Genomic DNA, 16215 nt, shown 5'->3' on the forward strand with positions numbered 1-16215 from the left:
TATTTATCAGATTTTGAGAAGTGTACGTCGTTTGGTAAGTCCCATTTCTCGTTTTACTCATTATTATTGTTTTCCTCGTTAATCTTTATTCTGACATTTTTCTTATACATTCGTTAAGTTGTTATACTCGTCTTTTTATTTTGGTATAATTATCAGATTTTGAGAAGTATACGTCGTTTGGTAAGTCCCATTTCCGATTTTCCTCGATAATTTTCACTCAGACATTTTTTTTATATATTTTGAATTTTCATGCAGAGCAAAATAATATCCGGAATCACCCTCAGGCCTTCAGGTAAAGCACGTATCTTAATTAACCGAAGAGAGGGAGGGAGGGAGAGAGAGAAGGCGGGAGAGGGAGAGCGGAAGGGTACAGGTATTTCAAGGTCGCCAGGTGCATCAGAAAAGACATAAGTTGAACTTTCCAATTAGCGTGCGGCAGGTGAGCAGGTGGGTCACGCCTAATTAGGACTCTTCCGGCTCCCAGGTGTGCAGACATCATTTACACACCTGTCTAATTAATCCGAGAGAGAGAGAGAGAGAGAAAAGGAAGAGCAAATTGGGACAGGGAAGGAGAAGAGAAGAGTGAAAAGGAAAGGAAAAAAAAGGAAAGGAGAGGAGATAACATTAGAGAAAGAGAAGAGGAGAGAAGATTGGAGAAAGAGAGATGAGGGAAGGAAAAGATCAGAGGTTAGGAGAAAAGAGAAAAAGAGAAGAGGAGACAGTGAGAGGAGAAATGAAAAGGAGAGGAAAGGAAGGGGAGAAGAGAGAGGAGGAGGGAGACACGAAGGAGGAAAAGAGGAGAAGAAAGGAAGAGAAGGTTGAATAGCGAGAAAACCACTAAACAAACAGACAAACGCATTCACATAAAGAGGAAAAAGCAGAAAGTAAAAACAGAATACTCTTTGTTATATTGACAAAGAGACACGAGAGGAATATTGTGCATCGTCTGCCTGACATTGGCGGAACAATCACTTAGAGAGAGAGAGAGAGAGAGAGAGAGAGAGAGAGAGAGAGAGAAGGGAAGGAAGGAAACAGAAAGTAGGAAGAAAAAGAAGCAAGATAGTAAGGAAGGAAGAAATCAAGAAAGAAAGAAAGGAAAAAGGGAGAATGAAAAAGAAAGAGAGAAAGGAAAAAGGCAAGAAAAAGAAACGAAGAAAGAAAGAGAAAAGGAAAGAAAGAAGAAAGAAAAAGAAAAAGAAATAATGAAAAAAAGAAGGATAAGGAAAAAAGAGAAAAAAGGGAGAAAGAATGAAAGAAAGAAAAAAAGAATGGAGAAAGAAATGAAGAAAAAAAGAAAAAAAAAAAGAGACCAAACCATATCGAATAACGACTTCTTGCCTTTTATGTCGGTGAAATAACAGAAGAAATAAATGATATCCAAGTAACGTGACTGTGTGTGTGTTTTGGTATATTTAATTAATAGGTATAACTGCATTGCCCGATCCTTTCATCAGCGCTAACAACGCCAACAACATTCGCTGCAACAAGTTTGCCTCTCGCTGATGGATGAAAGCTTGTATTGAACCAATTAAACAAATTAATATTGCCCTCCTAACACGGTGCTTTCTGCTGCCGGGGACATGTTGTGATAATGTTGGTAATGGTAGATGTTTATTTTTTTTATTGTTATTTTTTTATCATTAGTAGTCGTGTCAGATTGTAATTTGTACTTTAATTAGTGGGTCAGTTACTCCTACTTCTAATTCTATTATAAAGAGTTCTACTACTACTGCCACTACTACTATTACTACTACTACTACTACTACTACTACTACTACTAACTCTACTACCACTACTACTACTACCACTACCACTACTACTACTACCACTATTACTACTACCACCACCACCACCACCACTACTACTACTACTACTACTACTACTACTATTACTACCTTATACTTTTTGTTATACTTCATACGCAGCAGACATGTAAAGTCGTAATAAAAGAAAAAAAATAATGACAATAAAATATGCTGTAAATTTCACTGGAAAGAAAAACACCGAGAGGCCATAAGGTGTGATTTTTTTTTTGTCGAGTTTTTTTAGTGTTATTAATATCAATGAGTGTGATAACGTGTATGTTTTGTAATGCCGGATGTTTTTTTTTTTCTTGTATTTTTATTTATTTATTTATTCATAGTTGTTAAGAGAAAGAAAGAGTTGGTGTTACTCTGTGTGATTAGTTTGTCTGTCTCTCTCTCTCTCTCTCTCTCTCTCTCTCTCTCTCTCTCTCTCTCTCAAACTTATAATAGCCAATCACAGAAACGATAACAGTCGAGTCTTTTAACAAACCTTCCCTTTCCTGATTAGAGAGAGAGAGAGAGAGAGAGAGAGAGAGAGAGGTCAAGTGGAGCTAGAATAAGAGGGAAGAAGGAGGAGGGAAGGGAGACAGAGGAAGGGGGAGAGAAGAGGGGATTGAGAGGGAAGAGAGGAAACAATCTGAGCTATCAAAAGGATTTCTCATTGGCTGCCTTCGTTTTCTTTTTTTTCTTCTTTTTTTTCCTATTTTTCATTTATATTTTATTTTATTTATTTATTTATTTATTTATTTATTTTTGATTTTCGTGTTTTTTTTTATATTCTAATTTTCACGTCATTTTGATGATTCTTTTATTTTAGTAAGTGTATATTTTTCTTTTTTTATTTGTTTGTTTTTTCATGAATTTCTTATTGTCTTTCATTTTCAAACTTCTTTACGTATTTCTCTTTTTTTTTTTTTTGCTTTTCATATTTTTTCCGGTCATTCTTTCGTATCATTCAACTTTATATTTCTTTTCTATACTTTCCATTATTTTTTCACGTGTTACTTTTCGCCTTCGGTTCATCCTCCTCGGTTTTTTCTCACGTTATTGGTTTTGTTTTTCGTAGGATTATAGTTCCTTTTATCATTCTGTTCTATTCATTCATTCATATATTTCTCCCTATTCACATATCTATTTATTTATGTAAGCTTCCTCTCACCCTGCAACGGGACTTATTATCATTATTATTGTTATCATCATCATTATTACCATTATTATTCTCATTAGCATTATTTCCATCAGCAGCAGAAGTGTTATGCATAAGTTTAATTACGTGAACGGCTCCTAATACCCCAGAGAGCGTCGCCTTGAATGTACAAATTGTTTCCAGGTCATTTACATTAATTTCATTGCTGGATTGGGACGTAGTAGTAGTAGTAGCATTTGTAATAGTTGTAGCTGTTGTTGTTATTGTTGTAGTAGTAATAGTAATAGTAGTAGTAGAAGTAGTAGTAGTTTTGTTTTTGTTGTTGTTGTTGTGATAATGATGTCTTTCTGTTTCCATCTTTCCTTCATTTATTTCTGTTCCTCTCCTCTCATTTTCTCACCTCTCTACAGCCCAACTTTTGCCCTCCTTTCTTTCCTTTTCTCTCCCTCTCCCTTCTTCTCTCCTCCTTTGCCCAATCTTCTTTTCCCTTCTCATCTGTCATCTCCCTCGTCCCTCTCCTTCCCCTCCTTCACCTAACCTGACCCAGCCAGTCTAATCCAACCCAACCCAATCTATCCCAACCCAAACCCATCCCAACCCAACCAACCCATTCCAACCCAACCTATTCTAAGCTAACCTAATCTTACTTCACTCCCACTACCTTCAACACACTTTTCTATCCTCATAACAACCTAACAATGTCACTCTCCTTGCCCTTGACCTTCTTTGACCCTATTTGACCTTCTCTTACGCTAAAAAATTATTTATCCAGTCTGTTTTGCTACCACCACGACCAGCCCTCTCTCTCTCTCTCTCTCTCTCTCTGTTTATCTTCGTATTCATAATAATTATTCAGTTCTGTTACTTCAAATTCCTTCTTCTTGTGTTATTTCCATAATTCAAATCAATCGAAAATACAGTGAAGGCGCAGGAGACCGTTTTAGTTGGGAGTCAAGGATGGCAGGACGAGGGCCGAAGGAAGGTGACGGAAGAATAAAGGAATAAAGGGGGAAGGTGACAGGGGGGAAGGAGAAAGATGACAGGACGAAGGAAGGAACGAGGGAAGGAAGGAAGGAAAGCAACAACGAGGGAAGGAAGGAAGGAAGGAAGGAAAGTGGTGTGACGAAAGAGGGAAGGAAGTTGACAGGGCGAAGGAAGGAGACTGACCCGCCAAGATTCTGTCCGGGATTGGCGCGAATGGCGAACCCCCGAACTGACTGACATGGCGACTATATATAGTTTTGCTGCTTCGGCCTGTTCCGTCACTTTACTTCCCTGATTTGCTCACCCCGGCCTTCGCCTTTGCTGTCCTTCATCTTCTACCTTTGATTAGATAGTTAGTGTAGCTTATCACAAACTCTGTTCTCTCTTTGTGTTTTTTGTTCCTCCTCCTCTTCTTCTTCTTCCTCCTCCTCCTCCTCCTCCTCCTCCTCCTTCTTCTTTCAAAAAACCCAGACCTTGTGGCTGCGTTGTATGAGGACTGATAAGAGGATAAAGTTATGTGTGTGTGTATGTGTGTGTGTGTGTGTGTGTGTGCTGAAAGGTTAGGCAACACACTCGAAACTTTTAGGGAAACATTGTTGAGTTTGTGAACGAATTAGGTGAGAGAGAGAGAGAGAGAGAGAGAGAGAGAATGTATGAATGAAAAAGAGATACCTATAAATTCACAGTGAACGAGGAGGAGGAGGAGGAAAAAAAATAGGAAAAAGAAGAAGCAATAAAAAGGAGAGAGAAAAATAGAAAAAAATGGATAGGTAAGTGTTTAATTTTAGGTTACGAAGAAGGAAGGGGGAGAATTGAGGAAGAAGGGGAGATTAAAAAGTGGGAAGAGTAAAAAGACATATCGGTAAGTGAATGGGAGAGGGTGGGAGAGTAGGTGTCAGATGCTGTAATCCTCTCCTATCCCTCTCCTTCTCTCCCCACCTTCCTCCCTTTCTCCCTTCTACTTCAGTCTCAACTCGTGTCCCTCTCCTTCTCTCTCTAACTTGTCCCTTTTCTCCCTTCTACTTCAGTCTCAACTCGTGTCCCTCTCCTTCTCTCTCTAACTTGTCCCTTTCTCCCTTTTACTTCAATCTCGACTCCTGTCTCTCTTTCTCCGTCTCTCTCTCTAATTTCTCCCTTTCCTCCTTCTCTTTCAATCTCAACTTCTCTCTCTCTCTTCGCCTCTCTAACGTCAATCCTTCAATCTCAACACTTCTCTCCCTCTCCTTCTCTCCCTATCTTTTCCCTTTCTCCCTTCTCTTTCAAACTCAACTCATGTCCCTCTCCGTCTCTCTAACTTCCCCCTTTCTACCTTCTTCTTCAATCTCAACACCTCTCTCCGCCTCTCTAACTTCCTCCCTTTCTCCCTTCTCTTTCAATCTCTCCCTCCCTCTGTCCCCAACTTCTCCTCTTCTCTTTCCCTTCTCTTGCAGTCTCAACTCCTCTCTCTCTCTCCCTCTCCCTCTCTGCTACTTTTCCTCACCCTTAACTCCTCCATCCTCTCCCTTTCCCCTCCTCCCACTCACACGTGCTACAGTCATTCCACTAAACTGCAAACTCTCCCCCTCCATCTCGTAACTTTCCTCTCCCCTTCTCTCACTCCTAACTTCTCTCTCCCCTAACACAAAGGTCATTCCTCTCACCCTCTTCCCCTCCTCTCGTCTCTGTCTTTCCCTTCCACTCACTCCCTAAATCAAAGGATATGCGCAAAACCCTTCCCTTGCTTTCCCTCTCATTGCATATTCTTTACTATTCTTTCTTTCCCTTATTTACTAACAATCCTGAATGCTCTTTTTTTCCTCGTTTCTTGATCCTGCTTCTCCTCCTCCTCCTCCTCCTCCTCCTCCTCCTCCTCCCTATTCCTCTTTCCTTCTGCTCCTCCTGCATCCATTAGTACAGCGAGGTTCTTGAGAGCGTAGAGCGTGACCGCGAAAATCATGCCACTGAAGACTGACTTTGGGTGCTGGGAAATACATGACTTGGCGATATTTGATACAAGTTCCCAAGTACCTGAACAAATTAGCCTGAAAACTAGAAATGATAGTGTACTGATTCCAACAAGGCGACACGATACCAACACTGACATGGATGGGGTAGGGGGGGGGCGGTTTCGAATATAGTCATCCGCCACCACAGTAAACTTCCTGCAAACGTGGATAGTGCGATAACGATGAATTCACTTAAAAAATCGCATTGACAGTATAATCGTTCTGGAAGGAGTGAACTGAGCCTCCCATGAAGTACGCACACCAATGGCTTTAGTCTGTCAGGTCACTAAGAGGCCTGACGAAGAGAGGAAAGTATGAAGCAGGCAACCTCACCATTACTCACAATCTTTACTGTAGCCTGCTCTTCTATGATCCCATGTTTCCTCTCTCTCCTCCTCCTCCTCCTCCTCCTCCTCCCCACCCTAATCCTCCTCCTCTTCCTCTTCCTCCTCCTCTTGTACGTGTGTCCCCAACTCTTCATCCATTCACACACACACCGTCCCCTACATCCATTTCCCACTCCCCTCATCCGCCTCATCCTCCCCTGCCCCCCCTCCCCCCCTCCCCCCTTCACCTGCCATTCTCTCGCAACACCTTAATGACGCTTCCCCAACTCCTTCACCTAAGTTGGACAGGTATCGAGACCTCCTCCTCCTCCTCCTCCTCCTCCTCCTCTTCACTCACTCACATGTCGTCCCCAGCCGCTCAAGAGCCTCAGAACCTCTCCTCCTCCTCCAAGTCCTCGTCTTCTTCCTCCATGACCTCTCTCTCTCTCTCTCTCTCTCTCTCTCTCTCTCTCTCTCTCTCTCTCTCTCTCTCTCTCTCTTCCCTTCCCTTAGTTATTTACATTCCCTCTTTGTCTCCTCCTTCGTTTTGTTTTTCATCTGCTACCTCTCTCTTCTTCCCTTAATCCCCCTCTCTTCCTCTTCCTCCTCTCTTCCTCTTCCCTCTCTTCCCTCGTTCAGCTTCCTCTTCAACCCTCTCCTCTCCCCTTGCCTTCCAGCTTATCCTTTTCCTCCTTCAGTTTTCATCTTCTCTTCTTTTTTTTATTCTATTTCTCGTATTCTCCTCGTTCTCCTCCTCCTCGTCCTCTCCTTCCGGGTTCTCTCTTTCTCTCTCTCTCTCTCTTTGTTTCGCTTCTTCCTTCGTTCGGTTCTCTTTTCCTATTTCCCTCTTTCTAGCTTTTATTTTTATTTTTTTCTGTTCGTTTCGCATTCTCCAAGTATTTCCTTAACCTCTCTCTCTTTCAATTCCTCTCTTAAGTTCTCCCATTTCCTATCCCCATTTCCTATCTCCTATCTCCTATCTCCATTTCCTATCTTAATTTTCAACTTTTTTTCCTTTCGTTTCGCATTCTCCATCTATTTCCTCAACCTCTCTCTCTTTCAACTACTCTTTTAAGCTCTCCCATTTTCTATCTCCATTTCCCGATCATCTCCCCTTCTACCCCTTTCTCTCTCCCGTCCCCCTCCTTTCTTTCCCTAACCTTCTCCCCTTCCCCTTCATCCTTTCTTCCCTCCTCGCTATCCTCACTTTCTCCCTCCCCCCTCCTCTTCTTCTCCCTCACTCCATCCTTCCCCCTCCTCCCTCACTCTATCCCTCCTCTCTCTCTCCCCCTCCCTCTCACACATAAAGAGGTGCTCGTGGCTGGGTAATGGTCGCACGGGTTTAGTTCAGAACACATGGACATCACATTTACCTCGCGCCATCACAGGAATCTTCCTCTCCATACTGGCTACGTCTTGTTTTTTTTCCTTTCATTGTTTTGGATTTTCTTCAGATGATTTTTTTTTCTTTATATATGAGGGTTGGTTTTGTAAGTGAACGCGTCATGGTGTCTGTATTTGATTGTGTGTGTGTGTGTGTGTGTGTGTGTGTGTGTGTGTGTGTGTGTGTGTGTGTGTGTGTGTGTGTGTGTGTGTGTGTGGGAGGGGGGGTCATTTTCTAAACCGTGAACGTTTTTTTTTGTGTGTGGAATTATTTTGTTAAGTAATTTATTTTTTGTACTTTATTTTTTTGTCGTTTATTCTCTCTTATATATGTGAAATTATTTTGTTCAAGTAATTTATCTTTGCGAGCTTGTTTTTTTCTTGTTTTTTTTTATTGTATATATGAAGTGTTGTTGTTTTTTTACAGTTTCCCTCACCAATCCATTAATGTTTTCTTTTTTCCAATATGTACAACTTTCTTTTTTTTCATCTTATCTTTTCTATTATTTATTGTACTTTATTTTTTTACTTTATTCTCTTGTGTAGTTCACTGTTGTTCACTTCTTATGGACTGAATATGTATGTCTTTTCATCCTGTTTTCATTAATATTTTTTTTACTTTTGCAGTTGTTTTTGTGTTCTTTCTTTTTACTATTATTTTTCAAGGTTTCTTTGCTTTCCATTTTTCCTTCTTCCTTTTCCTCCATCCTTATCCTGGAAAACACTTGAGACAAAAGCGAGGATCTTATATATATAGAGAATGTCAGATAGGGAGAGCGTAAGAAGAGGAGGAGGAGGAGGAGGTGAAGAAAGGGAGGAGGCTTAAGAGAAGGATTAGGAAGGAGAAACAGAGCAAAAAAAGGAAGAGACCAAGAACTATGAGAGCAAGGAGGAAGAGGAGGAGGAGGAGGAGAAGAAAGGGAGGAGGCTTAAGAGAAGGATTAGGAAGGAGAAACAGAGCAAAAAAAGAAGAGACCAAGAACTATGAGAGCAAGGAGGAAGAGGAGGAGGAGGAGGAGGTACTTTTTTTTCGTTTTCCTTTGTTCTCTTCTTAAAAGTAAGTGCATAGGAGAGAGAGAGAGAGAGAGAGAGAGAGAGAGAGAGAGAGAGAGAGAAAGAGAGCACTAACAGGCATTATCTTCCTTCCTCCTGTTACCTTCTCCTCCTTCTCCTCTTCCTCCTCCTCCTCTTCCTCCACCTCCTCCTCTTCCTCTTTTATCTATTTTTCCTCTTCCTCCTCATCTTCTTCCGCCTCCTTATTCTCTTTCTTCTTGCTTTCTGGTCTTTTATCTTGTCTCCTCACACTCCTCTTCCTCCTCCTCCTCCTCCTCCTCATCTATTTCTCCTATCTCTCCTCTCTCCTTTTTTAACGTCCACATTCTCTTACTTTCGTGGTTCCTGTTTCTTTTTTCTTTACCTTTTTCTCTCACACAAAAGGTTCAGTTTCGTGTTTCCGGTGAAGCTTCGAACTAATACTCGAGACTTGTGAAACTGACGAGACTGCAAATCCATAAGAATGTTTGAGGAGGTGGATGATCGATTTTGCTTTCTATCTATCTATCTGTATCTGTCTATCGCTCTGTATCTACCTGTCTATATCTGCCTATCTATTTGAAAGCTAATTAGAGAACACGTATATTTTTTTCACTTTTGGTCAATAACATTTTTTTTTCCTTCCCAAATTTGCTGCTTTTTACGAATATACTTTATCATATCCTCGTTTTTTTTTATATTCAGTTAATGTATATCTATGTCTACATCTACTTACTTCCCATTCTTTTTTTTTTCAGAAGATACCTGCCAAAGTTCGGATGCGTCTTTTATGCCGGAAAATTATAAGGTAAGTAAAAGTATAGATGTCTTTTCTTTACTTTTTCTCTTTTTTTTGTCCTTGAATTGCCGTCTTTACCGAAAAAAATAGAGAAATATCTTATGGTGATATTGCGAGTCTTTTTCTTATGCGGGATTGTCTGTCAGTTATGAGTTTCTATTCTAACACATTTTCTTTTTTTTATTTATTTATTCGTTATTTTTTGGTGTTTTTTCCTCTCAACGCCAAACCCTAATAGTGCCTTTCAATTTCTACCTCCATCCATCTTTGCTTGTCTGTCAGTTATAAGTTTCTATTCTAACACTTTTTTTTTATTTATTCGTCATTTTTTGGTGTTTTTTTCCTCTCAACGCAAAACCTTAATAGTGCCTTTCAATTTCTACCTCCATCCATCTTTGCTTCTATCCCTTTTCGACTCTCTCTCCCTTTTGCTTGTTTTCTTCTCCTCCTCTCACTCTTTCCCTCCCTGTCCTCTACACCCCTTCGGTCTCTCTCTCCCATCCCTCCTTCCCTCCATCTTCCTTCCTCCAATCTCTTCTTGTCACAAAGCGTCACTCTCAGACCTCTTCCCTCCCTCCCTCCCCTCCTTCGCTCCTCCAGGAATAACCCCTCCAAGCTCTCCCTCCCTCCCTCTCTCCCTCCCTTCTCTCACTCCTTGCATTCATTCTCGCATAACTGCACTTTCCCTCCCACGGCTGTTCCCTCCATTCCTCTCCCGCTATTCTTCTCTCCATTCCCTCCCTCCTTTCCCTCCCTTCTTCCTGCGTCATTCACTCCCTTCTCTCTCTCTCCGCTGCAAGAGCTCTCGTCGCAACTTTTAAACTTCCTTCAATTAAATGCAGATCTTCCTTGCCGTGGATTTTAGTTTGAATGGTACGATACTGTCCTCTCCTTCATCTTCTCCTCTTACTCCTCCTCCTCCTCCTCCTCCTCCTTCTGGTCCTTTCCCCCATCTCATCTTCCTCCTGCTCCTTCTGCTCCGTTCCTCGCCCTCATCTTCCTTCTCTTCCTCTTCTTCCTCTTTCTTCCTCCTCCTTCTGCTCCTCCTCCGCCACCTGAAGATGGGTTGCATAAGACGTTTTCAAAAGAAGTGTTTTTTTCTGTCCTGTTTTTCCATTTTCCTGTACAATTACGTATTTTCTACACTCCACATTAAGACTACTACTACTACTACTACTACTACTACCACCATTGCTACTACTATTGCTTCTACTGTTACCACGACCATTCCTACTACTACTACCACACTTGTTCCTCTTCCTCCTCATATTTTTCCTCCACCTCCTCCTCTTCCTCCTCCATCTATTCTTCCTCCTCCTTCCCCTCCTCCATCTCTTTCCCCAGTTTCCTCCTTACCTCACCTCATGTCTCTCACCTTTCTGCCTTTCCTCCTCCTCCCCTTCCCTTCCCATTTACTTCCCTTCTTCCCTCCCTTTTCCTCCCCTTCCCTTCTTCCCTCCTGAGAGCGCCCCATCCCCTTCTTTTGACAGTACAAGGCAAGGGGGTGGAGAGAGTGTGAGAGAGAGAGAGAGAGAGAGAGAGAGAGAGAGAGAGAGAGAGAGAGAGAGAGAGAGAGAGAGAGAGAGAGAGAGTCGTTTGTTTTGATATACCCAAGATGTTGTTACTCAGAAGTTTTAATGGTAAGGGCAACAACAACAACAACCCATGCCAAGCGAGCCGAGCATATTTTTCCCGTTCCCTCATTTCCATTGCGTGCGTAACGTGTGTGTGAGAGCAAGCGAGTGTGAGTGCGTGCCTGCGTGTGTGCGTGTATGCGTGCGTATGTGTGTGTGTGACTGGGTGCGTTCCTTCCCTCACACTGATTTCGCCTTAATTAACTGTAATAATCCTCGCACGGCCCTGGAAAGCATATCACCCGAAAGCTCGTAAGCCTGGAACCCCCGCGAAAAATATTGGCAAATTAATAGTGTGAAAATAATAATAATAATAATAATAGTAATAATAATAATGATAATGATAAAATAGTGTTCTCGTCTGCAGAAAGTGAGAAAAATGGTTTAATTCTTTCTGACAGTCGCTTATTTTTTGTTATACTTAACCTTTCAATGAAATAAAAATACGAAGAGAAGAAAATGCGTGTTACATTCAAGACCATAGGAAGAAAACATTGGAGGCTTGTAAAAGAAAAGGAGCTCAACCAACCCTAAGAAGACTAAAAGGCGAGGTCGTTACAAAGGCAATCCCTCCGATCTACAATGAACCGATTTAAACTACGGTACTTTATATATTAACAGATCGATAAACCTTGTATGCTAACGCGAAAACTGTGTGATATGTCTAAAAAACGAGAGAATTGTGGCAGTTTAGCTAAAATATGGAAGGAGGGTGACAGTAGTAGTAGTAGTAGTAGTAGGAGGAGGAGGAGGAGGAGTATCAGTAGGAGTCGTAGGAATAGCAATAGTGGCAAAAAATAAGAGGAATGTGTCAGGTAAAAAAAATGGAGATTGATGTTGAGGATAAGGCGGTGGAGAGAGGACGAAAAAGCGAAACCGGAGGATTAGGAGATAAAGGAAGAGGAGGAGGAGGCAGGGTAGTAGGAGGAGGAGGAGCAGGAGCAGGAGGAGGAGATAAAAGAGCAGAGGATGAAGATAAAAGTTTAACAAAAGAAGGAATGAAGAAGCCGGAAAACAGAAAGGAAAAAGTTACCAGTGTCGTTAATAAAAGAATAAAAGAAATTACGAGAGAGAGAGAGAGAGAGAGAGAGATCAGCCGAAATTGAATCGTTTAAAGAGTGAATACCTGAGAAAAGGAATTAAAGAAGTGGAGAGGTAAACAGCAATAAGAGGGAGAGAAGATGAAAGAGAGGCAGGAGGAGGAGGAGGAGGAGGAGGAGGAGGAGGAAAAAGGAGAAAAGAAAAAGAAAGAGGAGGAAAAAAACGAAAAAGACGAAAGAAGAAAAAAAGAAAAGAGGAAAGAAGGAATATTAAAAAAGAAAATTAGAGAAGAAATGAAAGGAAAAAATGAGAGAAAAAAGGAAGAGTAATATGGAAAGAAAAAATAGAGGGAAAATAGAATGAAGAAACGGAAATAAAAAAAAAGGATGAAAGAATGAATATTAAGAAGTAAAGGGAAAAGAGAATTAAAACAAAGAAAAAGAAATAAAAAAATGAAAAATGAAAAAAATCGTAGGAAGAAAAATAATGAAGAGAAGAGAAAAGAATGTGAAAAAGAAGAAATGAAGAAAGGAAACACAAAGGAGTAAAGGAATATTTTGCACTATGGACTCCTTTGTACCTTTAATAGGACTCCGCCAACACCGCTCCCATGCTTTAGAATTCTCCTCGCTGCTGATTTATCGCGATCACGTTTGGGGAGATTGGAACGCGATTACTATCTCTCTCTCTCTCTCTCTCTCTCTCTCTCTCTCTCTCTCTCTCTCTCTCTCTCTTCGTATATTGTTGTAGAGAGAGAGAAAAGAAGAGAATTAAAGGGAAGAGAAGGGAAAGGAAAGGAAAGAAGGAAGGAAGGAAAGGAAGGAAGGTAAGGAAGGGAAGGAAGAAAGGAGAAGGAGAGATAGAGAGAGAGAGAGAGAGAGAGAGAGAGAGAGAGAGAGAGAGAGAGAGAGAGAGAGAGAGAGAGAGAAGACAATTGAAATCTGAACTCCCTCTTACGCGAAAAATCTCTTGTTAAATGTTTCCAAGCAAGAGGAAGAGGAGGAGGAAGAGGAAGAGGAGGATAACGATGGCGCGTTCGAAAACAAGTGAAAAGTTAGAGGATAAACAGAAACGAGGGCGGGAAATGGCGGGAGAAGTTGATAAACGAGGAGGAGGAGGAAGAGAAAGAAGAAGAAGAAAAAGAAAAAGAAGGAGATGAAGAAGAAAGAAAATGTAAAAAAAAGAAGAAAGAATCAAAGGAAGAAAGAAAGAAAGAAAGAAAGAAAGAAAGAAAGAAAGGAAAGGGAATACGAGAGGAAAATGGACAAATAGAAGAGGAAGGAAAGGAAAGACAAGAGGAAAGAGAAGGAACAGATGGCAAACACACACACACACACACACACACACACACACACACACACGTACACACACACGCAGCCAATCTCTCACCGGTGTGGCGGGGCGGGAAGACAGGACAAGGTCAGATCAGCCACACTCTCTGGTATACAAGGTGAGAGAGAGAGAGAGAGAGAGAGAGAGAGAGAGAGAGAGAGAGAGAGAGGGAGAGGGAGTGAGAGTTGCAACATTCACAGTTCCCAGAATTCTCAGATGTCTTTTTTTTTTTCATCTAGCAGATTCTCGTGATCCTCTTCCTCCTCCTCCTCCTCTTCCTCCTCCTCCTCCTTCCATATCTTTTCCTCTATCTTCCTGTTTTTGTTTTCCCTTCCATCGTTTCCTTCGTCTTTCTTTTTTTTCTATTCTTCTTTCTTTTCCTTTTTCCTCCCTTTATTTCCTTCCTCATTTATTTCCTTCTTTCTTTCAATTCTTCCTTAATTTTTCTTCCTTTTATTCTTTTTTTCGTTTCTTCCCTCCTCCATTTCCATCCTTCCTTCCTTCCTTTCTTTCTTCCTGCCTATCATCCTTCCTTTTAATGCTTCTTTTTCCCCTCCTCTCTCTATTTGTTTCTCTCTCTCTCTCTCTCTCTCTCTCTCTCTCTCTCTCTCTCTCTCTCTCTCTCTCTCTCTCTCTCTCTCTCTCTCTCTCTCTTTTTCTTTGAGTTTTAGCTGCGGGTCAGAAGAGGAGGAAGAATGAGGTGATTGTGTGCAGAACGAAGGAAGAACAAATACGGGACGGGAGAATATAAGAGAGTAAGCGAGAATATGTCAATTTGATATAAAAGTTTTTAGATAACTTTTTCACTGTTAAGGACGAGAGGGGAGAAGAGGGAGGAAGGAGGGATGGAAGGGAGGCAGGAAGGAAGGAAGGGAGGCAGCAGGGAAGGAAGGGAGGCAGGAAGGAAGGAAGGAAGGGAGAAGTAGGAAAAGAAATTGAAGTGCTGCAGAGAGCGAGGAAGAACACAGATAAAATATAACACCAGGAAAAAGTAGTTGAAAGAATGAAAATCTGAATCCAAACATAGGAAAGAGTGCTGGAGGAAATCAGGAAAAGATTAAAGGAAAAGATGTGTGCTTATGCAATGGAACAAAAAGCAATGAAAAGAATGCAGGAAGGAATATAGAAAAGAAGGAAAGGAATAGATGTGAGTTTATACAAGATACGTATATAACAGGAAGGGAAGATACAAAACCGCAATCAAGAGAGTATGTAGATAAAGAAAATAAGGAAAAAGTATATATATCTGTGCAAAGAAGGGATATACCAGAGCAGGAAAATAGAAAAATAATCATTGAAGAGTTAGTATAAGAAAAGAAAGAAGGAAAATGATAAATGGAGAGTATGTAAATATGAAAAATAAAGATAGGAACAGAAGTACATTGATGCCAAAAATGGAGGGGGAACCCGCCATCACGGAGAAAGAAATAAACTAGCAATGAAAAAAGTATGAAATGAAACGAGGGAAAACAAATACCAACGAAGGATAAAAATAAACCTTCAGAAAATAAGAGGGGAAAGAGAATAGGAAGAAAGATATTATAATTACCCCGGTTTTCTATATATATGTTAATTAAGGGAAGGGCCTGTTAGGTGACACTGCAAAAACCTACGAGGAAAAATGGTTAGAGTAATTATGGAAAAGGGAAAAAGGAAGGAATTGCAGAGATTAGGAGTAAAAGAAGGCGAGAAAGTCAACAGCAAAAAGAGAAAAAGAATGTGAAAGAAGAGAAGGAGGAAGAGGAAGAAAATATATACGAAGAAGAAAAATGGGCGAAAAGGAAAAATGAGAAGAATAAGAGAGAAAAGAGGAATGAAGATTAATGAAATGTCAACAGCAAAAAGAGAAAAAGAAGATGAAAGACGGGAAGAAGGAAGAAGAGAAAGAAAATAAATTGGAAGAAGAAAAAGGGTCAAAAAGGAAAAAAATAAGAAAAGAAAGAAAGAAGAAGAATAAAGAATAATGAATGAAGTATCAACAGCAAAAAGAGGGAAAAAAGATGAAAAAGGAGGAGGAAGAAGAGGAAGAAAATAAATTGGGAGAAGAAAATGTGTCCAAATGAAAAAAAATGAGAAGAAAAAGAAAGAAAAGAAGAATGAAGAGTAATTAAGGAAGTATCAACAGCAAAAAGATAAAAAGAAAATTAAAAAGGAGAAGGAAGAAGATGAAAAAATAAATTGGAAGAAGAAAAAGGGTCGAAAAGGGAAAAAATGAGAAGAAAAAGAAAGAAAAGAAGATGAAAAAATAAATTGGAAGAAGAAAAAGGGTCGAAAAGGGAAAAAATGAGAAGAAAAAGAAAGAAAGAAAACGAATGAAGAATAATGAATGAAGTAAAGGAATATTTCGCATTGAGATTTATATTATTTTTTCCTCTTCCTCAAAATTATATCACTTTTTGACCTCGTTTTTTTAGTAAGGTAATGAAAACGAGAGAAAGGAAGAGATGAGACAAAGTAGACGAAAGAGGAATTAAAACAAACTCAGTATTAGATGTTTTTTAGATTTACTTTTTCATATATTTAAAACGTGTAAAAGTATTGTAATTTAGCGCAGTATGCCATCAAAAGATACATAGGAAAAATAAAATAAAAAGTATGAAGCACAAAAAAAAATGAAACAACTATTAAATGAATGTAAGAAAAAAAAACTGTAAATATGGGAAGAAAGGAAAAAAAAAGAGCAAAAAGTAATGTAATTTAACGTAGTATGCCATCAATAAATACATAATAAAAAAATAAAAAATAAA

At 40.1% G+C, this 16215-nt stretch overlaps 1 protein-coding gene across 2 annotated transcripts in view; it reads left to right on the forward strand.

The window, feature by feature from the left end:
- LOC126998773 (gastrin/cholecystokinin type B receptor-like) overlaps window positions 1–16215 on the forward strand; it is a 144992-nt gene that overhangs the window by 76295 nt on the left and 52482 nt on the right. Inside the window, exon 3 of one of the 2 annotated variants that reach the window (XM_050860802.1) lies at window positions 9421–9470. The gene's annotated coding sequence lies outside the window, so the exon portion shown is untranslated. The remainder of the gene's footprint in view (window positions 1–9420; window positions 9471–16215) is intronic. The other variant, XM_050860803.1, reaches the window with a different exon arrangement.

Source organism: Eriocheir sinensis, chromosome 15, assembly GCF_024679095.1.
Source record: "Eriocheir sinensis breed Jianghai 21 chromosome 15, ASM2467909v1, whole genome shotgun sequence".
Taxonomy (NCBI): domain Eukaryota; kingdom Metazoa; phylum Arthropoda; class Malacostraca; order Decapoda; family Varunidae; genus Eriocheir; species Eriocheir sinensis.